Consider the following 25000-nt stretch of genomic DNA (forward strand, 5'->3'; position numbering starts at 1 on the left):
TCTCTTGAAAACAAAAGATATTGCTTTTAGAGATTGAATTATTTAATACGAGGAAAATGTTATCTACTCTTCTTTAGTAGTAAAAAGTTAGGAAACCTTTGTTTCAACCTAGTTTTGTGAAAGGAAGTTATCTCAAAAGCATTTTTAAATTAGAGGTGAGGTTGTAGGACTCATGTCATATTTTTAGTTTTGCGAGGAGTAAAGGCAAAAAGTTACTCCAGGACTCTGGGGGGCACGTTCCTGCCCTCCCCAATGAAATCCTGCAGTTTACTGTTTTATTTGTCATCGTATACGTTTCAACAAACCCTGCTGTGTTCTGTACTCTTCCACTTCAACTGATAAATGACTAACATCTCCATTCTCAAAGGGCCTTTCTTATTGGACGTTTTTGAGATCTCCAAACATTCTTCCTGTCAGCTGCTGCGCTCGTCCCTCGGCTCCTGTGATGTGTATTCGCCATGTCTTTCAGATCAGAACAAGCCGATTTTCCGCCTGTTTTAACCCTTAAGAAAGCGGTGAATTATTCATAACATTGAGCTCACACTAGTTTTGCTAATGGTTCGGTCACAAAGCCATACATTTGTAAATGAGGGTAATCCACCTCTTCGGGACAGGCCTGCGTTTAGGCCACTCCGAGTGAAGACAAGAAGCGTTTTGTCCAAGCCCGGCTCAGTGGATGTGCTGAGCCGCCGCCAGGATTTGTAGCCTGTTCACCACAATGACCCTTTCATCCCGTCCGGGTGTGTGCAGGGAAGTGATTCTATTCTGTGAGCTCCTATCCCAATCTCTTTATCTGTCCACAACAATGAGAGATGAAGGCTGTAGGCGCAGAGAGCAGCCTGGCAGACACACACACACACACTCTCTATGGGTATGATGCACTGTGGGGTCACTGGTGCGGCCCCGGATCCACACTTTGATCAGAATGCGTCGGAGTGCTTGATTCTTGAGCAGAGGGTGTCAACATTGGCCTCCTTTTCTGGATAGATAAACACTGTGTTATCCATCAGACTGAGCTGGGGGCTGCTGACTCAATTTAACTGTTTCACAACTGACCAACACTCAATCCTCACTTAAATGCCAGAGGGAGGGGCCCTGATCATCATGTACGGACGGCTTTAGGGCTGCGGTGTTTTGGGATGGGTAACACTTTTCAAAGTTTTTTTTAAATTAGGATTTATGCGTGGAATAGGGCTGAATTATTTGGGTAACATTTCTTAAAGTGATTTTTCTGACAACTTGTTTTTTAATAGGATTATGTTCAAAGTGTACATTTTTACTAGATAGTTTATTTGCCATTTGTGGTGGAAAATGTGCAAAAGGCTCAGAGTGCACAGTAACACACAAACTGCATTTCAGAAGAAGTTTGTACAGATCTAAACGACAGCGTTAGCAGTTTTATGCAGAATAAGACAATATATGTTGTAGTTGGTGGAGGATTGTTTTGCAGTGTTGTATTGTGGATTGCAGTTTTTGGGTTTGCCCCTTGACAGGCACGTTTACATCATAAAAGAGATCATTTTAAGTCTTTTTTCAGGCCTGTTTCCCCACAATTGACCCAATATTAACTGAAACACAAACTGTTCATGTTTTAAAGTTGTTATTGATGTAAAATATGCAATTATTATGCATGCATCTCAGTCAGACTTTAACTAATTGCTTATTTTGGGCTTGGTTGCCTGTTGCTTTCTGAAAATCTGGCAGCAGTTTGTGGTAAGTCTGGTTTAATTGCAATTTGCACAAGAAGTTGAATATAACAAGCTGTTTGAAAATCAATGACACCGAAAAGAAGTGCATCTTTCTTTAGTATGTTGTTTAAGTACACGCCACATTCACTTGCAGGTCATTACAGTTTTAGAGAAAGCTGAGAAGAACTTGAAGATCACAGTACAAGATGCAATAAGGCGATCGAGCTGATGTGGTCTTGTGCTTGGAGCAGGAGAACGGGACTCCATCTGTCTGTAATCAGAACTGGACCCGCGGTAAGGGCCACGGCGCTCTATTCCGGGCTCTGTCTGCTGCACAGGGGCCCCTCTCTGCTCTGATGAGTTTACCAGTGCAGGCCCCTTCCTGTGCTCTCTGCGGCTTTGGCACAAGAACAGCTCTTTATGCGCTCGAATAGTCTGCTGCACAGTCTGGCGCAGACTTCTGTATTCTGCTGCTCCCATTACACCGCCTGATATGTTTTTATAAGAACATACAGCGTGTCCTTCACTCCGGCAGCTCACATTCTTAGATACTTTTTTTCTTGATCAAACATGCCAGACTTTCCACATATTCCCCGCCTGGTATTTGCATGTATTCAACTGAGTGCGAATGGCTCATTTGCCTCGTAATTTGTTAGTAAAAAGCCATCTCTGACACACTGCTGGACACATTCTTTGGTTTATTTTACAAACGGAAGCTGGGGTCTTGCGTGGAGTGATGAATTTCAGTGGCGTCAAAACAAAACGTCCAATGAACATGTAGTGAAAGTGTGAAATGGTCAATAATGCAACTATGACATTGTTGGTGACTTAAGCCTCTTAGTCAAAAGATTTAGACTAAAACTACACTCGACTCTATATATGATGTAATATGATGTACAAACCATGGGGCCACAAAAACAAGGGGCCCTGAACTACTGAATAAAAGAGAGCGAGCTGTTTAGATTTTCATGACATCCATTTGCTGATGAGGAGCTAGTTTAAGGCTCGAGTAAAAGTGATGAGTGGGTGGTCCTGTGGGGGTCAAGGGCCGTTGTCATGGGATGGTATGTCCAGTTAAATTGATACAATACTGTAGCGTAGTAAAGAGTGTAGCTCCTTTACATGACAGTACGACCTGCTGTAGTAAAAGTCTGTGTAACCTCCGCCCCTTGGCCCTCGCAGACAGCCCCCTCGGAGCCTATAAAACTCTAACAAATGAGGCTAGTGTCATGTAAATGCGGGTGTCTTGTTTGTTCCTAAAGAAGCCATGGCCAGGCCTCCTCTGTCTGGTCAGATAGCAAACACGCACCAGCAGATACGCTAGAGAATGCTGCACTTTGGAATCATATGCACCGCAGACCCTTGCAGTTCAACACTGGAGCTAAAGAAGAGCAAAGCTGTGAGATTTAAAACCAGGAAAAACCTGGGGTGCTCTCTGCCGCCCCCTGGCCACCTTCCCACTGAGTGGATCTGTCCCAGAGGTGAGAGGCGTCTCATTTAGAGATGCACGTTTACATTTTTTCTTTAACCATTAGTTGGAGCCCTTGGCAGGCAATAGTCAGTTAACGGATTAATGAAGTAACTGTGTGAGTCCTAATCGCATTATAAAGGCAGAGCATCTTTGAACTGTGCACATGCAACATGAATGTGAGGACGGAAGCGCTGTCTGTGCTCACCGTTTAGTCCTGATTATGCATAAACCACTCCTAAATAATGAGTCACCGTGTTAAGTCTTACCTAAGCTTGAGTTGTTGAATGATTAATAGTTTTCCATCCGTCCGTTTTCTTCATTAACATCAGATCCACCTCAATTAAACCACATATGATTATTTTAGACCTTAAATACTGCCGTGTCACTTAGGTGTCTTTAAGAGATCAATTACTCTTTTGAGATAGATATATTTGGACCCACTTTTTCCTCACCCAGGGACTTACTTCCGTCGTCTGATGGTGCAATTATGTACTACAAGTATCTCTATTAGACAAGGCAGAACATTTGCTCCTGGTTAAGCATGTACAGCTGGCAGCCCGGTGTAAACGCTCTCTCTTCTTTCTCACACTTATTGTGCTTTATCTCCTATATTTTGTAAATATAGTTAGTATATTTTTTCTATTTTACTGCACGATAGGGACACGCGCTGGAATAGTTTTTTAATTCAACTGTTTTTGACTTTTTTCGGCTGGATTTGAGCGTTTTTCGTTGCGTTCGTTGTGTTGTTGTGACGTGAGCTAGCTCCGAGCGAGCCCACCAGCCCCCCCCCCCCCGCGCCCTCCGGCCGCGCTAAAGTACGGCGTGTCGTCGGTACACGTTTATATACACGTTTATATGAAAGAGGAACTCCACGAACGATCGGGACACGCACTGGAATCGCTTTAAATTAACTTGTTTTGACTTTATTCGGCTGGATTGAGTGTTTTCGTCGTGTCGTTGCGATGTGTCTTGGCTCTGAGTCCCCCGGCCCCGGCCCCGCCCCCCGGCTCCGGCCCCGCCCCCCGGCTCCGGCCCCGCCCCCCGGCTCCGGCCCCGCCCCCCGGCTCCGGCCCCGCCCCCCGGCCGGCGCCGTACCGCGTTTCCACAAAGGAGGAACTAATGAAACTGAGGAGAACAGTCGTCTTACCCGGAGATCGTCACGTTATCCCGTCGCAATACTGACCTAACCTAATACTGATGTGCAATTCTGTCATATGTGCAATTACTGTTGGAATTCATGTGCAATTCATGTGCAATTACTGTGAAATTCATGTGCAATCTATGTGCTGTCGTGACACATATTCATGTGCAATTACTGTCGGGATCACATGCAATGGTATTTATTTATTTATTTGTCTATGGGAGTTTTTGTTTATAGGAGATCTTCTACTGAAAGTGTTTTTCAGACTTCCTATAAGTGATCTGTTCTTTTCTTCTGTATCTACCTCTGTATCTACCTGCGTTGCACCAATGAAATTTCCCCATGTGGGACAATAAAGGAATATCTTATCTTATCTTATGTGCTGGTTAATCAGTTAACCATGAACACTCCTAGTTTTATTTATTCTTTCTTACGTGATCGCTTTCAAAGGAAGACGTCGTTGCGATGGAGTGTTTGAGGTTTATTGGTCCATAGCAGACTAAAAAAGATGCAAGCGTCACCCCGAGGCAGCTTCATATACAGTTGTAAAGTAACCCCGGTGTGCAGTGAAGTAGTGAACAGAGCTTGCAGCAGAGATGAGTGCGGCCATGACAGGTGCCTGTGTTGCATGTGATGTCATCATGCTTTGCTAACATAATGACACTACCTTCATCTCCTGGCACTTGAAGCTAACAGCTCTGAGGTTTGAGATCAGCAGAGATGAGAGGTGACACACAAGAGGTAAAGAGACCAGAGAACATAGAGAAGTGAGTATCATGGTGTCAGCTCACAAACAAACAAAATTGTTATTTCCAATCAAACACATCTTGTTCTGTTGATAAACAGCTTTTTTCACAGGGATAAGACAGGAAGTGCTAATACAGCGACATTTTTTGCAAAAAACAAAGCCAGCTGTTGTACTTTGTATAGATCTCACTTTGGAAAACAAAACAATGAATTTCTAGTTTAGATTTCATGCCCTTTAATGTTGCTGAATAAGCCATCCTCATCTGTCCATCAAAATAGCTTTATGTAGTACAAATAAACTGGGGGATTAAAACGTCTAATAGAAGTATATGTCATGACTGCCGACCATGCAGAGCCACAGCTAATATTAGTCAGTTGTTTTGTACAGAATGCATTATGTATATCCACAAAGACAGTGTTCTCTCAGCACTGACCTTTTACGGTGCTCCAATTATAAGCTGACAGTGTCTTCATAAACCCCTCTCATGTAGGGTCTTTAAGGCTTTACAGCGGCCTCGTAGCGGCTGGCTGTGTTGGTTTTGTGTGCCCGCGCAGCGCCTGTACAGCGGGGTGAGCGTTTTGCCGCAGATTGCTTTGACCCAGGTCATGTCTGTAATCAGCCCCCCGCACCTCCATCGATCGCTGCTGGGCTTCATTTCAGACGCCTCACGTCACAGCCACATCTCTGCACTCTCCACACCTCAGCTATCTGTTTGAACAGAGGCTCATGCAATAACCATCTGTTTGCTTTAAGAAATGATTGTGTGATTTCAAACCCAATTTGCCTCAGAATCTCTTTCCCTATAAACCAGAAATGCATGCTCACTCAGAAACATAACTAAATCCAATCAAATCCAAACCATCAGAGAATGTTGAAATGCTTAGTTCTGTGCAGACAGTTTTATGTGTTAATAAGAGTGCTGATAGCAGCAGCAACATGGCCCAGTCTTTGCCATACCATCACTATTATAAATATCCACAGACATAGTAGAACACCCATCCGCTGCAAAATGAAGAAACTCACACTATTTAGCTTTTAGCACCAGATTTTTCACCTTAACAAGCTGTGTGAGTCTGGGCACAGTGCACCTCAGAGATTGGCTTTAATAGCTCACCAAAAATAATTCTGCTGAAATTCAGCTGAGTCTCCTGTTGGGTTTTGTCCTGTTTCATTGAGAGCGCAGTGTTATTGTCCGGGCTGCGCTCTCCCTGCTCGCCCATGCTGCCCTGCGGCACACTCACTGTATCCATGTGTGCACGGAGCCGTTTATCAGCCTCGGCCTGTGGAAACACGCTCCATGGGCCGCGCCTCAGCAGCAGCGGCAGTGTCTATCCAATCTGTGTCACTGAGTGAAAACACCAGATACATGCAGATAAACACTCTTCCCTCAAGACCAATGGCTGCATTCATTTCTCAAAGTGATAATGCTAATGAATATGTGTGGGAAAGTCTCAGATTTGATTTAAACTGCAACATAAATCAGACTTGATTCATTCAAATGTAAAAAGTAAGCATCTGAAATAGTGCTTTATAAGACTAATAATAATTATTAGCATTATGATTCAGTTCTGTAAAAGAATGATTTACGTGTCACTGCAGTTTGGCAGCGCTTTGTGGAGCAGCCATTTTGATTCTCACTTGGTGCTTCCTTGATGCGAGCCCACCTCACAATAAAGACAAACACAGCTCCCATATTCGGTGCAGAGTCCCGAACGATCCCACTGCTGCTTTTCCATTTCACTGTGGCTGCGGACCGTTTGAGTGCGTGCTCAGACGTGACAAAGAGTAGTTCATAAGGCCATTTACTACCTCCCTGAAAGAGAGGAAATATAGTTTTTAATATAATATCTTATCACATATCAACAGAGTTATGCTTTACATATTGTCTCTTAATAAAGGCAAACCAATAAAGACACTCAAAACAAATCCATTTTTATTTTCCAAAAGTGTGAGTGGATTTGTTGAAAAGTGTGGGGCTGGTGAGGTCCGGGCAGGGGTAGTTGTCCTCTGAGAGGCTGTGATTCTCCATAAGCGGCTGTCTGGAGAGTTGCACACACTTTAAGTCTAACTGATGAGAGAACCTTTTACCAAGAGCAGTTTGTATTGATCCAGTCACTGCAGCTTCAGTCAGTGTCCCAGTCAATACAGAGAAGGGCCACCTTAGTGCTCCTCTCTGGGACAGGGGACCGACCTGCGGGCCGAGGGCCTGAGTGGGACCACAGAGGTGTCGTTAAGACATTACGATAGAACTAAATCAACAAACACAAGTTAGTTTCAAAAAGTGAAAGTGTTTTTGACAAGGAATAGAACAGAATAAAAGTCCTGAATATTTGAATGTCTCATATATCAAATAAGTGAAAGCTTTATGTTTTGTGGCTTAAAATGGCACTGGTTATTCAATCTCAGAGAGGAACCGCACTGACCACTTCAAAACTCACTCTCTGTGTTTGCAATAGACAAAAATGCACTCAAGATAATATGATATATGAGAAATCTATCGGTATAATTTATAAGGTAACTTTGTCGTCCAGAGCGCTACAGCGGCCCACGTGCTGCATGGCAAAAATCAATGTGTGTCCTTCACAGAGGTCGCAACCTTTACCTGCTGATGCTCTCTTTCCCAAATTAAAAGAGTGGATCTAGTTACATAGGGACCACTCCACAGACACACACACATCGTATTACCAACATGATGACAAAGCTATTGCAGCTAACGCTCCGAAACTCAATAGGCTTTTAACATTCATTTAGCCTGGACAGCAGCAGCAGATCTGATAGCACCGGGCCGCACATGAATGGAGCTTCTGCCTTTACATTACAAGCCCCTGGAAAGCAGCTGGAGCGGGACAGAGATACAGAGGGTGGAGGCACTAAAAATACACCTGCAAAACACGAGGCGCCACTGACAACCAGGGCAGGATGGTCCCGCTCTGACACTGATAACACTCATGTGAACGATTCTCCAGTGCTGTGCAGGTGGAGGAGGCTCACAGCTCATTGTCCATCTATATCTTGTCTCTACATGCAGGTTGGAATACTGAATACTAAGAACCTGGATCTAGAAGTATAGATAATAAAATCCAAGGATTAAATACAATTAGATCAGGAATTACAGTCAATTGAAACAAAAATGTATAAAACAGACAATAAATACTACGAGACAGAAAGTCCACTCCTTTTCACTCATAATGGTGGGAGTGGTCACTCTGATATGAATAGTGGATGTCTGTTCATGTCTCTAGCCCTGTGCTCGTGTATCGACTGTTGCGTGGGATGAACTGCCAGTTTTAGCCTCTTCAGACGCCTGCACATGCTCTGAACAGCTCCAGGTATTTTCGGAAACGCTTTAGTCACACAGCGGCTTACATTCGTTGCCCATAACGCAACAAGTCCTATTTTATATAGACCATCTTGCTCTGTGTAAGTGGACAGCAGTTGAAGTTCTCTGTATTGTTCCAAGAATGTATGTGCTAGTTAGAATTCCAAATGCAAGGCCGATATGTAACGTTTTATGTATACGTTGCTTTGGAATATGGTGTATGGCTATGAATATGGCTGTACAAAACTCAGATACAGACGTACTTTACTTCAATGGCAATACAATGGTGCAAATCCAAAGATTGTTGCTGTTTGAAGGTTTAACCCTGCTTCACTGTTTTGCGCCGTGTAGCTCTGATAGCCCTGAGAATAAATCCATAAAAACAAACACAGCGTGAACTAAAAAAGGATTTACATGGTAGCGTTTTTATTCTGAAATATGGAGAGACTTAGGCATTGATCAGTTAATCCTCTGCTTATCCTTCCATTCTGTGCTGTGGTTTTTAGATTCAGCGTTAATACTTGAAGCATGTGGATGCTTTTAGTAGATCTTAAACCAAACATGAGCTGATCCACAAATGCACAGTCTCCTGCTGCTGGATGTGTATTTGAGCTGTCTCCTTTTCTCTGCTCCTTTCTGCTACTGCTGCCTCTGCTGCTGTCCCCAAGGGTCCTTTTTGGACTCGTCATTGCGGAGTGACCTGTGTTATCAGTGGAGCCTGGATCTCTGAATGGGCGACTGAGATAAGGGAGTGTGCGAGCTAAAGCTGAGCGGCCTCGGAATACAAAAAGAGCAGGACAGAAGCAAACGGGGGACTGGGTAAAAGGGGCATATGTCTGCAATACATCAGCGTCTACATAGTCTGTACACAATGGTCACTGTGAAAAGACTGTTGTGTTGTGCTGGAGGGGCGGTGTTGAAAGAAATGAATACTTGAATATTTTTGGGGGATATTGGATTCTCCAGATGACAATAATTAGATAGTTATGATTTTGCCTTCCTCCAAAACAAATCATTTTTCGATATATGTTCCACCTCTACAATGTGCGACAGTTGCACAAAACTCTACAATGAGACTCGACAACAAACACTGTTAGCCCTGAACGTGTCATTCAGCTTTTATCATTCATGTGCAATACTATGTCAATCATCCCTAGTGCAATATTTTCTGTCCATATAACAGGGTTAGGGCTAAATAAAACCTGACCTAAAAACAACAGAAATGTCTTGTCTAATGTCCCAAACAGGAGAATAAAGTTATATTTCTGCAATTTTGTGGCTAATGCTGAGGTCAATTCACATTTTGTGCCAGACTTGAACCTCAATCAAGACATTTATGGACTCTTTTTTGCATATTCTACCTTCATCACTATAATATAGTCTGAATTTTAGAAGTGCATAAGAAATACCAAAATATTAATTTGTGTTGCCCACTTATTTCAGTCGAATTTTTCATGCGTAGTTTACACTTGTATTTGGCAGCAGTATTTGCATTTTTATGTACTTTTGCAAAACCTGACATGACCAAAATCACAGAAAAATACAGATCTCAGGTGCTGCAAAACCAGAACCGACCCACCACTCTCTGCACTGCACACGGCGGCTGTTGGAACAGGCTGTGGACATCTGCGTGGACCAGCATCACACAAAACTACAGATGCATGCTAATGTGTGCTAATGTGAGTTATGCTAACAAGGTGGCAATTATAAATATTTAAATCAGGCAAAACACCATGAATCATTCACGGCAGATCTACAGCAGTGCGGTGCGGTGACTGTGCCTGCGTTCTACTAAAGTCCCATCATGTTTTTAGTGGCTCCGGAGTGAGAACTAAGTGCAGGTTTGCATGAGGGGCCCCTCCAGGTGCCACCATGTCACGTTATTGTGTAAGAGTTGTTCACTATTATGACCAAAAGTACTGAAATCCAAATTAGTGATGTCAATAATCGAGTTTATTTTAGAAACAACATTAAAGGTGCTGCTCGCCTTCTCACCTGTTCTCACATGGATGCGTTCATGTTTTGTTGTAATCCACTTGAGAAACCCTCTGCCTATACTTCCACGCCAATTTAAGCACTGATACTTCTCATTAATCCATAGAAGTGATGTATTTTCAAAGCCTGCATTCAATTATCGATCGACCGCCAATAGATTAGTTGACTAGGGGGATAGTGGCGTGTATCTTTATAAACTGACCATGTATCTGGCCCAGTAACTGCACTGGAGTTCTATGTTCACAAGACAGTCCTTGGAAACTGTGTATTTATGTGTGAAAAGGCAAATTAAACACTCCCAAATATTCAGTCACTTTTCTGCTATTTTTCATTTGGCACTGAATATTTTAGCGAAATTAGGTACAATAACACTTAGATAAACACAAAGAAAGCTGAATTCTAAATGTTAGGCAACTTGAAATGATCTTAGGCAGCAATGTAATATAGCAGAGGGGGGGTTTGATTCCCAAGTTATTTTGGGAATCCCTGGACTAAAACACCATTAACTGATTAATTAACTAAAGGACTAAAAGCGAGCACCCCTGGTCTTTTTGCATGCAAACTCATTCTTTCTCTCCTGGTGATTCTTTAAAAATATTGCTTGAAACCACATTATTATTTATTACTTTATCATTTAGACTGTCCAGTAAGGCTGTGGGCTGCAGCCTTTTCTGTTCAAAAACAACATAGCCATGTGTCATATTTAAATAGAGAGTGCACATGTTGTCCAGGTGCACATGTAAATAGACTTTTATGTATTTGGGTCTGGAGTTGTCCTTACGCAGCAGACCGCTGCAGCTGCAGTGCCATGGAGCCTGTTCACACGTGTGCATATGTTCAAACATGATCCCCAGACAACACTGCTAAAACACGGAGCTCTCAGGAGAGGCCTGAGCTTCTGCTGGTCGTCTATCTCCTTCCCAACTCAATCTAAGGGACACGTATTATGCAACATTGACTGTTTAAAAAATAAATGTCATCATCAAAAACATACCTGGAGTTGTAATAGCTTCATTCACGCTAGTTTGACAACTCCTGGTCAGAAAGTCCACTCCCTGAGCATCAGAAACACAGAATTTCCCAGTTTTGGACATCATGAGTCGAGCTCTGAGATCTTCTTTGCTCTCTTAAGTCCATAAATCATCATCAGACTGGTTCTGAGCATTTTCGACATTAAATCCTGATCACTACAACTGTGTGCTTACATATGCATGACAGAGGAAAGCTAGCATTTGTGTAACTCTCTCTGCAGCCAGAAGATGAAGCTCTAACTCAATTCCTGACATGAAAAACACCAGAATGACATGAGTTGTTCTAAAACATGGCCAGAGCAGAGGTACTCAAGAGCATGTTTAAAGGCCAGTAACAATACAAACAGTGCATGGTATTTGTCCTTTAATGGGCTGTATTGACTTGACACATACTCAATAAAACAATTTGAGCTAAATTTACCTTTAAATAGTTGTTTTTTCATCTTTAAGAATCATTTGGAGCTTTTGGTCGCAATATTAATCAGACTTGTATTAATCAGGCTCTTAATATGTACAACGCTAAAGAGCCCTGTACAGATGTGAGAGAGGCGTTTAGTTCTCCCCCTGCGCGGCTGCTCGGCGCTGCTCGTGTTAATGTGCTCATAATAAACTAAAGGAATCTGCTCAATGCTGGTATTATTTATTGATTTTTGGAGGAAACATTCTCTCTGTGTGAACACGTCCCACAGCTGCGCTCAGAGCACTGTGACCCTGCCAGGTCGGCCTCCGCATATCCATTACATTAATATTCCAATCTGGGCTCTGCGTTGAGGAAGGATTCGTGTAATTGTTGATTTATGTAGATTGGATATAACAGAAGAAAACAACACTGAGTTTCTAATAATAGGAATTTCCTCTGACAAGCATCGCAACTGCCATTCCAATTTTCTTTTAAAATTCTGATTCTGTTTATAGTGCGCAGTGAGAGGAAACATTACGAATCAAATGCATTTCAGAACATGTTTGCAGCAGTTTAAACTACAAGGTACAATAATTAAATCGGATAATTTGTTGCTTTTAGCTTGTAATGTGTTATTTAAAGCCCTGACACATAAATGGTAAGATGTTTGCAGTTTGTAAAATGTGATCATTCAAATCGCTATTTTGATTAAATTCAGATGTATCTTTCAGTTCAGTCTCCGGACTCGTTATGGACCGACTCAAAGGAGGTGAAAAGTGTAACATCTGTACTTCCATCTCTTCACATTTGCTCACTGCACGCGTCTCGAATGGAAATTAGCCGCCACTTTCACATAAGCAGCTTTTTGTAAACTCCGTCTTCCCGAGAGACCAAGGAAGAATTGGAAAACATCAATGACGGGAACATAATGAGGCGCGTTTACAAGAATATTACCAAAATAGTGCTCCTCCGAATACTTAATCACAGAGTGTGTCCTGGGGCGGAGGCACACGCAGACCAGGGAGCAGTCACAATCATATCATGGAGACGATTCCTTTGATTTACTTTGTGAATTTAGATTTGTATATTTGTATTCGACTCTCGACAGGCTCGGGACGTTTTTTGTAATTACATAACGCTGTCTGACACTTTTCAGGTTATTATTTTACTTTCTGCTTCTACAATTTCACCACATTAGTGCTTAATAGATTTGTCAACAATATAGCGGATACGCAACGTGTTAAAGTCAAAAGCAATGTCGTTTCCTTTCAGTTCAGTGTGTTATGAGGCGGAACAGTGGGTGAGATTCTCTCCTGGAAACAGTAAGGTTCTGGGTTTGATTGGTTTTGTGTGTGTTGTTTTTATATTTTCTCTGGATGTACCAATTTCCCCTACGTCTATATTTCTATTTCTGTACTGATGGTAGTCGCAGCAGCTCATGACTAAACCATTGTCTGATCTATTTAGTGTTAGCAACTTTGCACAATGCTAAAATGTTATTACCAAAGGCTCGATACCGATTTTGATAACACAAGTAGAAAAAACATAGCTTTCAATACAATAAAATGCCTAAAATAAAGAACATTTATTTATTTTTATACAATTATCTTATGTAACTTCTAACATAAATGATGAAAATGCCAAACCCAAATGAAAGTATGTTTTCAACAATTCAGTTTCAATTTCATTTTTAGGTTTTTTGTTAGTTTTTTATTTTACATTTTTTTTAATACAACAAAATGCCTAAAATAAAGAACATTTATTTAATTTTATACAATTATCTCATGTAACTTCTGATATAAATGATGAAAATTAAACATCCAAATGAAAGTATGTTTTCAGCAATTCAGTTTCAATTTCATTTTTAGTTTTTTTTTGGCAGTTTTTTATCATCAATTATTTGCTCGATTATTTTTTATTGTATCAGGAGTTTCGAGGCCCAGATTCATAGTTCTGAAGTCAAGTGAGTAAAAATGCCAAAAACAATCTGAAGTGGAGAAACGCATGATAATGACGGCAAGTATTTCCCTGTGACTAGTATGCACTAGTATTCAAATGTAATTCTAATTTGTCGTTGCACTTTTAATGACAAATAAAAGCATGTTTTTTATCCAGGAACAGGCAGTCACAGCTTGTTCTCTCTCATGGGACTTTGGAGTGTGTATCTGTGTGCGTCGGGCTGCAGACTTTTGTCGTGCCGTGTACGAGAAATGACCCATGACTCCATCAGTTGCACCTGCCTCGCCGACAAGCGCGAGTCAGAGTCAAGGTGCGAGGAGGAGGAGAAGGAGGGGGAGGGGCCTGCAGCAGGAGGAGAAGATCTGCGGAGGGACGATCCAAAAATAAACCAGTCAACACGAAGACAAGCGCAGAGATACAACGTTTGTTCAGGTTTTACACCGACTGGTCCGAATAAAACAAGAGGCGTCCGCTGAGACTGTGAGGAAGGCGGTTATGTTCTCAGCGTGTGTGGACTGTCAGGCTCCAACCGCCGCCGTCAGGGAGAGATGGGTTCGCGGCGGCAGGTGCAGTTTTCATGTTGTGATGTGTGGACTTTGGATTTCTCTGAAGGATAAAGGCTTTGAAGCGCACTAGGCATCCGGAGTCTCATGGGTAAAACAAATACACAATATAATATACAATCTAATAAAAAAACAGGATGTAAATGTTTGAAAAGTGAAGAATGAGCCTTGAGAATATAATCAAGCAGGTGTCGAGTTACTTTGACCGTATAAAGCAGCGGCAGAGTTTCTTGAGTCAAGCACTAAACGCTATTGGGCTTTTGGGGGAAACAATGGAATTACATTTTTTGATATTGCAGTTGCAATTTGATTTGCGATTCATGTTGTCGAATCAGGATTCAGTTAACGTTCAGATTGGAATATAAGTGGGAACAAAAACAACTGTAAATTGTACAATATATTTGCCTTTTGTGCCAGGAAGAATATTCTTCTTCAATGATATCGGACTGAGCCTTTAACTGTTTCTGGGTGGAAAAAGTTCTAGGCACCGTAACTGTTTTTTACTGTTTTGATAATGCCTTCCAAGCATCTTAAATATTCACCACGATGAGTTTAAAAGCATACGTTGCATTAGTTATTACTATAGTGACGGTTCTCTGCTGATTTTGTGTTAATAATTTCATATTGTGGTAACGCTGAGCAAAGGCTTTGTTATGGTTTTGTTTTTTTGTGCAAGAAAATCTCTAAATGTATCACGGGAAAAAACAGTTGAATCTACTGGAATGAAAAAGTTTTGCAGAAGTCTAAACCACAAGGTCAGCAGTTTTCATCCATACAAAGACGAGTACTGCGTTGTTTGCGGAGGATTATATTTCACCTGAACCACTGCAGATGAGAAACTTATTCAAAACGTGATTTTGTGATTTTGATATTGTGCCCCACTGAACACACCCTCCTCATGTGTCTGATTGTGCACACACCCGATACCGTTGATGATAAAAAGTAGAAGAAGGACAGGGACATAAAGGCTGCTTGCTGATGCTTTGCAGCGGCGTGCTGTGCCGTCAGACTGTGCAGGTGCAGACATGACAGTCACAGCTGGAGCCGCATCACAAGCCCTGTTCACACCTCTGCAAAGAGTCAGAACATTCACACATTCTCTGCATTGTATAGTCTAAAATTCATTGTCGTACAGTTTTAGGATTTGGCAGTTTATGCTTTGAGAGAACGCTACGGACGTTTTTATTTTTATTTGGCTTTGTAGATTTAGGCTCCTTCTTAGTTGTTAGGACTGACTAATGGTTTGTTTTGGCTTTTTTACTTGTTTTTATTTATTTATGTGTGTGGCAAGATTGGTGACTCTAAATTGGCCCTAGTGAATGAATGTGAGAGTGAATGTTTGTCTGTAATGTCCATGTCTCTGTGTTGGCCAGGATGTACCCCGCCTAAGGCCCGAAGTCACTGGGATAGGCTCCATAGGCTCATAGTCACCCACGACCCCGAAAGGGAACAAGCAGTAGAAAATGGATGGATGTTTTTATTTTTGCTACTGCAGGAGATTATGTTCAGGTAGACTGTTCGACTAGTGCTCAGAATATGGATTGAAACATTTACTTTGGTTTAGTTCAGGACCATTTTTGTCATATATATTGTACATAACAGCAAGACTTCAATCGTATAGAATCACAGTCTCCTTTTCCTGCAGATCATTTACATGCCAGTTTCCATAAGTCCGACAGGATTTGGATTTGGTTGTTCAGTAAATACAATGGAGCAAATTGTTGGTCTTCGGATGCATTTAGGTCCAAATAAAACCAATAGAGTTCATTGAATTGATGTAGAATAATGATATAGTGCTCTTGGAATCCGTATAAAAATACAGACAAATAAATGATTAGTCCTGCCTCAGACGGCTAACATTTAAACCGTCTTTCAATGCCAGAGCAGCAACCTGAGGACATTTTTCCAGAGTTGAAGCAAGGTCTACAAATGTGAGGATTAGTTTATTGTGCATTGCTTTAGGTTGTATAGCTTGCGATTCTGAGAACAGAATCACTTCATTTACACCTCCATCACATCTGCAGCTTCTGTGCTCAACAAAAACGGCAGGGAATCAACCAGTGTTGTCAATTTTGATGAGGAAAAGACATAATATTCTATTCTGTGATACAACACTGACGATACAGAACAGTCTTTAATACAAAAGAATGCCAATTTACACACAAAACACAAAAAATGTGTTCATTAATAATACAATGTGGTGAAAATGTTCTGTTATAGATTAACATCATTGTAAAACTATTCAGGAAAGAAGAAAAACAACTTTGTATTTGTTTCAGTGTCAATACGGGCTCAATAGAATCTAGTTTCAACACAAGACCTTTGTGTAATTGATTTGTTTCTGTTTTTTGTGATAATATTTGTCTTGTTCTTTGTGCCATGCAAGGCTGTGGGTCAGGGACAAGCCTGTGTCGTCTAGAGGTCGTGTGTTACTGTGCCATAAAGCCAGATGCGCAGTTGGCCCATGGTAATGTCGCCATTCCCGGCCGTTATAGCAGCAGTTATACTGCTAATACAGGCACTTATGTGAGCTGCTGTGGCGGCTGCAGATTGGAGTGCACAGATGTGAGGTGATGTTTGGATGCAGCTCAGAGAAGGTAAAAGGAAGCTTTATTCTTCCTGGTCCCACTCCAGGGCTGAAGCTGCCGAGGAAACACAGGGACACGAGTCAGGATGGCCAACTGGTGTATCCAAGTCATGGTTACAATAATGATATACTCAGGGGTTTTTAGGTTATCCTGAAAATCATAATCAGATGATATTTTCAAATCCCCCAGGACTGTGCTAAAATTGTGTAAAAAGTGTAATTAACACACAAATGCAGAAATAAAGGGTTTTTTAACTTTATATCTGTGGGTGCTACTCAGTATTCTAATTATTATTGAAATATGGGGGGGTGATATTGACAACAACAGTTTTGTCAGTTCATCCATCCATCCATCCATCTTCTGCCGCTTTATCCGGGGCCGGGTCGCGGGGGCAGCAGTCTGAGCAGGGACTCCCAGACTTCCTTCTCCCCAGACACTTCCTCTAACTCCTCCGGGGGGATCCCGAGGCGTTCCCAGGCCAGCCGAGAGACATAGTCTCTCCAGCGTGTCCTGGGTCTTCCCCGGGGCCTCTTCCCGGTGGGACATGCCTGAAACACCTCCCGAGGGAGGCGCCCAGGAGGCATCCGGAACAGATGCCCGAGCCACCTCAGCTGGCTCCTCTCGACGTGGAGGAGCAGCGGCTCTACTCCGAGCTCCCCCCGTGTGGCCGAGCTCCTCACCTTATCTCTAAGGGAGCGCCCAGCCACCCGGCGGAGGAAACTCATTTCGACCGCTTGTATCCGCGATCTTGTTCTTTCGGTCACTACCCAAAGCTCATGACCATAGGTGAGGGTAGGAACGTAGACCGACCGGTAAATAGAGAGCTTTGCCTTTCGGCTCAGCTCCCTCTTTACCACAACGGTCCGATGCAGCGACTGCATCACTGCAGCCGCTGCACCGATCCGCCTGTCGATCTCACGCTCCATCCTTCCCTCACTCGTGAACAAGACCCCGAGATACTTGAACTCCTCCACTTGGGGCAAGGACACCCCACCCACCTGGAGAGGGCAAGCCACCTTTTTCCGGTCGAGAACCATGGCCTCGGATTTGGAGGTGCTGATTCTCATCCCAGCCGCTTCACACTCGGCTGCAAACCGTCCCAGTGCATGTTGCAGGTCCGGGTTTGATGGAGCCATCAGGACAACATCGTCTGCAAACAGCAGAGATGAGATCCTGTGGTCCCCAAACCGGACCCCCTCCGACCCCTGACTGCGCCTAGAAATTCTGTCCATAAAAATTATGAACAGAACCGGTGACACAGGGCAGCCCTGGCGGAGTCCAACATGCACTGGGAACAGGTCTGACTTACTGCCGGCAATGCGAACACAGCTCCTGCTCCGGTCATACAGGGACCGGACAGCCCTGAGCAAAGGGCCCCGGACCCCGTACTCCCGGAGCACCCCCCAAAGGACACCCCGAGGGACACGGTCAAAAGCCTTCTCCAGATCCACAAAGCACATGTGGACTGGTTGGGCAAACTCCCATGAACCCTCGAGCACCCGATGGAGGGTATAGAGCTGGTCCAGTGTTCCACGACCGGGACGAAAACCACTCTGCTCCTCCTGAAACCGAGGTTCGACTATCGGTCGGATTCTCCTCTCCAGTACCTTGGAATAGACCTTACCCGGGAGGCTGAGGAGTGTGATCCCTCTGTAGTTGGAACACACCCTCCGGTCCCCCTTCTTGAACAGAGGGACCACCACCCCGGTCTGCCAGTCCAGAGGCACGGTCCCCGAACGCCACGCGATGTTGCAGAGACGTGTCAACCAAGACAGTCCTACAACATCCAGATACTTTAGGTACTCAGGGCGGATCTCATCCACCCCCGGAGCCCTGCCACCGAGGAGTTTGCGGACAACCTCAGTGACTTCAGCTTGGGTGATGGATGAGCCAGCCTCCGAGTCCCCGGTCTCTACTTCCTCTTCAGAAGACGTGACTGAGGGATTAAGGAGATCCTCAAAGTATTCCTTCCACCGTCCGACGACATCCCCAGTCGAGGTCAGCAGGCCTCCACCCGCACCGTAAACGGTGTTTGTGAGACACTGCTTCCCCTTCCTGAGGCGCCGGACGGTTTGCCAGAATTTCTTTGGTGCCGACCGATAGTCCTCCTCCATGGCCTCCCCGAACTCCTCCCAGGCCCGGGTTTTTGCCTCTGCGACAGCACGAGCCGCGGCTCGCTTGGCCTGCCGATACCCGTCGATGACCTCCGGAGACCTACAAGCCAGAGTGGCCTGATAGGCCTCCTTCTTTAGTCTGACGGCATCCCTTACTTCCGGTGTCCACCACCGGGTTCGGGGGTTGCCGCCACGACAGGCACCGGAGACCTTGCGACCACAGCTCCGAGCAGCCGCATCAACAATGGAGGCGGAGAACATGGTCCACTCGGACTCAATGTCCCCAGCCTCCCCCGGGACATGGGAGAAGCTCTCCCGGAGGTGCGAGTTGAATACCCTACTGACAGAGGGCTCCACTAGACGTTCCCAACAGACCCTCACAATGCGCTTGGGTCTGCCAAGTCTGTCCGGCTTCCTCCTCCGCCAGCGGATCCAACTCACCACCAGGTGGTGATCGGTTGACAACTCTGCCCCTCTCTTCACCCGAGTGTCCAAGACACGCGGCCGGAGGTCTGATGACACGACAACTAAGTCGATCATTGACCTCCGGCCTAGGGTGTCCTGGTGCCACGTGCACTGATGGACACCCTTGTGCTTGAACATGGTGTTCGTTATGGACAATCCGTGGCTAGCACAGAAGTCCAATAACTGAACACCGCTCGGGTTCAGATCGGGGAAGCCGTTCTTCCCGATCACCCCTCTCCAGGTGTCACTGTCATTGCCCACGTGGGCGTTGAAGTCCCCCAGTAGAACAACGGAGTCCCCGGTCGGTGCACTGTCCAGTACCCCTCCCAAGGACTCCAAGAAGGCCGGGTACTCTGCACTGCTGTTCGGCCCGTAGGCCGCCACAACAGTGAGAGACCTGTCCCCCACCCGAAGGCGGAGGGACGCGACCCTCTCGTTCACCGGGGTAAACTCCAACACGTGGCGGCTGAGCTGAGGGGCTATCAGCAAGCCCACACCAGCCCGCCGCCTCTCCCCGCGGGCAACACCAGAGAAGTGGAGCGTCCAGCCCCTCTCGAGGAGATGGGTTCCAGAGCCCAAACTGTGCGTGGAGGTGAGGCCGACTATATCTAGTCGGTATCGCTCAACCTCCCGCACAAGCTCAGGCTCTTTCCCCCCCAGCGAGGTGACATTCCATGTCCCCAGAGTTAGTCTCTGTGTCCGGAGATCTGGTCGCCGAGGCCCCTGCCGTCGACTGCCGCCCAGATCTCTCTGCACCGGCCCCCTATGGATCCTCCTGCGGGTGGTGGGCCCACGGGAGGGCGGCCCCACGTCGCTCTTTCGGGCTGTGCCCGGCCGGGCCCCGTGGGGTAAGACCCGGCCACCAGGCGCTCGCCATGGAGCACCCATCCCAGGCCTGGCTCCAGGATGGGGCCCCGGTGACGCCGATCCGGGCGACGTGAACTGCCTTGATTGTGTCGTCGTCATAAGAGGCTTCTGAACCGATCTTTGTCTGACCCGTCACCTAGGACCTGTTTGCCTTGGGAGACCCTACCAGGGGCATGAAGCCCCCGACAACATAGCTCCCGGGATCATTCGGGCACTCAAACCCCTCCACCACGTTAAGGTGTCGGCTCAAGGAGGAGTTTGTCAGTTCATATTCTCCCACTGAATTGTTTCTACATAAATTAATTAATTAATTAAAATATTTGTCAGTTCATATTTTAATTAATTAATTAATTTATGTAGAAACAATTCAGTGGGAGAAGAATTTCACATTTTATTTGAGTGTAACTGTGAGGTGATGAAACACACAGAAAAATTCACAGTTTTATGCCTGCCTGAGAATAAGGACCCAGACATTCTCAAGGGGTCCTTATTTTAAACCACTAGATTGTTTGAATTTAATGAAGCAACCTTATGTTAACTGCATGAGTTTATAAAGTGTTTTATAATCGTTCCTATTCTATAACATCCCTATTAACCAGAAAATCATCATATTTTTCCTCAGAAGACTTCACTGATTCAAGAATCATGCACTGGGAACAGGTCTGACTTACTGCTGATTCAAGAATCAGTGACGTGACTGTTAAACAAATAAATATGACTTTTTACCCTTTTCTCTACAAATTTGTTTAATTGTTATTTGAATCAGCCGGCAGTAAGTCAGACCTGTTCCCAGTGCATGTTGGACTCCGCCAGGGCTGCCCTTTGTCACCGGTTCTGTTCATAATTTTTATGGACAGAATTTCTAGGCGCAGTCAGGGGTCGGAGGGGGTCCGGTTTGGGGACCACAGGATCTCATCTCTGCTGTTTGCAGACGATGTTGTCCTGATGGCTCCATCAAACCCGGACCTGCAGCTGCACTGGGACGGTTTGCAGCCGAGTGTGAAGCGGCTGGGATGAGAATCAGCACCTCCAAATCCGAGGCCATGGTTCTCGACCGGAAAAAGGTGGCTTGCCCTCTCCAGGTGGGTGGGGTGTCCTTGCCCCAAGTGGAGGAGTTCAAGTATCTCGGGGTCTTGTTCACGAGTGAGGGAAGGATGGAGCGTGAGATCGACAGGCGGATCGGTGCAGCGGCTGCAGTGATGCAGTCGCTGCATCGGACCGTTGTGGTAAAGAGGGAGCTGAGTCGAAAGGCAAAGCTCTCGATTTACCGGTCGGTCTGTGTTCCTACCCTCACCTATGGTCATGAGCTTTGGGTAGTGACCGAAAGAACAAGATCGCGGATACAAGCGGTCGAAATGAGTTTCCTCCGCCGTGTGGCTGGGCGCTCCCTTAGAGATAAGGTGAGGAGCTCGGAGTAGAGCCGCTGCTCCTCCACGTCGAGAGGAGCCAGCTGAGGTGGCTCGGGCATCTGTTCCGGATGCCTCCTGGGCTCCTCCCTTGGGAGGTGTTTCAGGCATGTCCCACCGGGAAGAGGCCCCGGGGAAGACCCAGGACACGCTGGAGTGACTATGTCTCTTGGCTGGCCTGGGAACGCCTTGGGATCCCCGTGGAGGAGTTGGAGGAAGTGTCTGGGGAGAAGGAGGTCTGGGAGTCCCTGCTCAGACTGCTGCCCCCGTGACCCGGCCCCGGATAAAGCGGCAGAAGATGGATGGATGGATGAAAATATTTTATTATAGACAATCTCCATGTATCCAGAAAACCATTGTGATATTTTTAACTTAAATTTAATCTCCAATGTATACTTTCAAAACAAGATTTTGAATTGTCTTGTAGATGTTATGATCACTAGAACTTTCAATCATTATACAGTAAACTCCATTTTTATCTCAGTTTCTCATGTCCCATTCTATTGTTTAGTCTTCTTCACTAACACACCATGTGACACTGTCCATGTTTGTGCGTTGAACCTCACAGACATGCATCATCACAGATCTTCCTATTAGTATTTACTTATTCATAGCCTCAAAACTATTTCATTCTTCAACTGTGTTTATTGTGTGCAAAATCGCTTGCCGGCAATCAATGCAATTCATCAAAATAAATCAATATGAGGTATTATCACTTTCTGAGGCCGGGAGCACGCAGTGAAACATGTAACCGTTGGAGTGGATATTTATTAGACATTTATTCACACTCGGCACATTTCACAGCAGCCCTGATCGAGGCGCCGGCAGGAAATCGACAGAACGGCCTCCACGATCGCTCTTATCATCACACACGAGCGTTTACCCTGGGCCACGCCCACTGAACTGAATTCAGTTTTTGTTTAGTTTTGATTCTTTTCAATATTACAGAACAGAACAAGGCCAGAGAGAGAAACAAATATAATAAGAATAACCAGAAAATAAAAAGGTCAGTCAGGCTTTGGTTCTTCGACCCCTGTCCCAATGTTCGAGTTCAAAGTCAAAGTCAAATTTTCCATTTTGAAGTGGCTCGTTCATACTCTTTATTGTAGAAATGTGCGATTATCTGTACATGTTTTGTATCGTATGTGCTCTTTGTTGTTGTTTGTTTGTGTTGCTGCCTCTTGACTAAGTCGTTGATATAAATGAGAATTAGTTCTCAATCGACCTTTCGGAATAAATAAAGGTGAAATAAAATGTGTTTCAGTTCAGTCCTTGATAGTCGGCTCAGTCCCCGTCATCCATTTTCTTGTTATTTGCCTTTTTTGCTGCAGCCAAAAGTAACTCTACATGTATCCATCCATTATTTCCATCGCTGGTGTCTTACATCCGAAATACACTTTCAAATGGAATCGCTGTCGATCTCAGCCCAGTATTATAAGTAAAGTCAGTCCCAAAACACATGATAGTGATGAGCCGCTTGACAGCCACAGTTTCTCCAGCAATATTGTGCAGTTTGTCATAGTGTTATGAATATACTGTGACATGTTTTTCCAACAGAATTCTTTCCAAACAGATTTTCTGCTTGTCCTTTGTGATGTGTTTGTATGTTCCTGTTCTACAAATTAGTTTTTCTTCTTCCATTAATTAAAAATCATTCAGGGAGAAAATACAGTAATCTACCTCAAAAACGTATGTGAGCTACAACAAAGATATCCTGACAGCTGATTGGTCCACATTCATCAGCTGTTCAATCATTGGCCACAACAGTGAACGCACTTTTTGCATTTGTATGATCTTGTTATTTTCTCTTCTCTCTTGTAGATCGCTGCGTCTCTGAGGAAAGCGGGCCCTCGGCGAAGTGTTTCCAGTGATGAGCTTAAGGTAGGCAGTACGCTGTGTGTGAATCAAAGGGCCACTGATGGGCCCTGACAGCGGGCCCCTGATGCCTGCTTAGCATTCTGTGAGAGCAGCTCCTGAATGTGCACTGCTGTGGGCACTGGAGAGAGCTATTCTCCCGAGCTGGAGCTTTTTCATCTGCACCGCTCTGCTCCTCCTGTGCTGCTCAGTTTAGAAGACTGTAACGTAATGTAATATATAATGTAATATAATGTAATATAATGTAATATATAATGTAATATAATGTAATATAATGTAAAATATAATGTATTATAATGTAATATAATTTAATGTAATATAATGTAATGTAATATAATGTAATGCAGCACTCAATGTATAAAATGATGGAGATGGACTTGTGAACGTAGTATTATCAGAGAAAAGTCAAGAAAAACATATTGTGGATTAATTAGTGGTGTTTAAATATGACATATTTTTTTTATTCTTTTCCAGTGGTCAGAGGTCAGAAATTGGGTTTATAGCCTATAGTCACTGCAAAAATGGGAAAATACTTGTATTTAGGCACTAAATACTTAATACCTTCATTATATTTTTATTTATTAAGAATTTAATTTATTTATTCAGTATTTATTCTGAATACTTGAAGTCAAAGTTGCATTATCAAATGATGCAATGTATTCCTTTGATTTTAGGGTGGTAACTGTATTCAGTAACTATTCTTAAAATCACCAAATTAACAATTAGAATTCTGAATACATATTTTTTGTAAATGTGTTTAATTGGGAAGGGCAATATGGCCTAAAATGTTCATTAGGAAATAATAAAGGCATTTTGTGATGCTGATAATGACATAATTGATGCAAAATACATAATGGGAGCATCTGAAAGTATATTTCAGCATCTCCAGCACGTCAGCACTCCTCTCAGCCTTTTCTAATTCATTATTCATGTTTTTAGGTAATGCTAAGTCTCCATAGTCAGTGCTAATGTGTCTCTAATTTGTTGCATGAAAGTGCAATCTCTGTCTACCTCGCTCCCACCCATCTGTGAGGACAAAAAGGTGTACGCAAAATCATATTGCAATTTTGTTCCCCGTAAGCAAATGGCAATATATCATGAATGATATGATATGAGCCAGGTGGAGTGTTCAGTCACTTCCTGCAGTGCAATGGCCAGAGCAGATCTTTGTGACAGTTTAACACTGGTCTAATCCTGCACTTCCCAGTAATAGTCTGGTCCAAACACTGAGAGCTGATTCGAGGTGTCAGAGAAGGCTGGAGATGCCCTCTGAGCATGTGTCCCAAAGTCAGCGTATCACACCCCATCGCCACATAAGCACTCCCCCCTCGCCCCCCTCGCCCCCTTCCTCACCCCAGAGAAGGCGCTGA

The 25000-nt window shown here is 44.2% G+C and overlaps 1 protein-coding gene across 1 annotated transcript in view; it reads left to right on the forward strand.

The window, feature by feature from the left end:
- Positions 1–25000, forward strand: part of cdh11 (cadherin 11, type 2, OB-cadherin (osteoblast)) — an 83570-nt gene that overhangs the window by 23522 nt on the left and 35048 nt on the right. The window contains exon 2 of the mRNA XM_072436465.1: positions 23577–23636. The gene's annotated coding sequence lies outside the window, so the exon portion shown is untranslated. The remainder of the gene's footprint in view (positions 1–23576; positions 23637–25000) is intronic.

Source organism: Eucyclogobius newberryi, unplaced genomic scaffold, assembly GCF_026437365.1.
Source record: "Eucyclogobius newberryi isolate DKJ021-1_F unplaced genomic scaffold, fEucNew1.0.hap1 SCAF_8, whole genome shotgun sequence".
Taxonomy (NCBI): Eukaryota; Metazoa; Chordata; class Actinopteri; order Gobiiformes; family Gobiidae; genus Eucyclogobius; species Eucyclogobius newberryi.